Consider the following 904-nt stretch of genomic DNA (forward strand, 5'->3'; position numbering starts at 1 on the left):
TAGCTATAAATAATTTGAAGGGCTGGGAGAGCAAAGCTTAAACTGAGAAACCAGAAACAACTCCAAGAAAAACAAGGCACCCTGATCCCCAAGGGTCCACTATATCTGCTGATAAATCGTGATTCCGGTTTTTGAACTGCTGGCTCCAAGATGAACCAATTTAGTCAAAACCTGGGAATGAGGATGACACAACCATGACAGTTGGTTCTAGGAACACAGCACTTTACTTACTATTTGGGAATCGGGAGGTTGTGTTCTTGAACTTTGCTTCTAGAAAAATACTACCTGAACTATGATCTGGGGAACAGAAACTGCTGCCAAAACTATCTGCTTCAACAAATCCTTCTTTGATCCAGTAACTCCTGCTAATACCACACCGTCTAGTGGAGTTCTACGCTGCCGCTTCTCTGTCAGCTCCAGGACAGGTTCCAAAATGTAGAACATTTGTATTTTTCAATGAAAGAGTCTTAACTGTGTCCAGAACCCTGGCTGCAAAGGAGTCTTTAAAAAGTGGTTTATTAGCTTCCCAAACACTTGAATGCCATAAGCCCAAAGGAAATATTGGAATAGATTTGAACTCACAAATTTACCACATGTGCTACAATATCAATGTTACCGTATTCAATTGATATAATAAAAGGTAATATTTTGAACACGTCTGATATCTCAAAACTGTTATTTTCATTTGTTTCTAGGACACTACTTCTGATTCTTCTCCTTTTATGGCTCATTCTTCCCATTTTCATTAGCTAATTTGTCCTTTTCTTTCAGTTATAGCTTAAAAGTTAGTTTCCTAGGATTCCAGCTTCATTTTCATTGTTTTTACTAAAGTTTACCAAAATTTTATTTTTATAAATAGGAAAAATTTTCTATATTTATATTTTATTGGTTTATTATATATTTA

This window comes from Galeopterus variegatus, unplaced genomic scaffold (assembly GCF_000696425.1).
Source record: "Galeopterus variegatus unplaced genomic scaffold, G_variegatus-3.0.2 Scaffold17486, whole genome shotgun sequence".
NCBI classification, from domain to species: domain Eukaryota; kingdom Metazoa; phylum Chordata; class Mammalia; order Dermoptera; family Cynocephalidae; genus Galeopterus; species Galeopterus variegatus.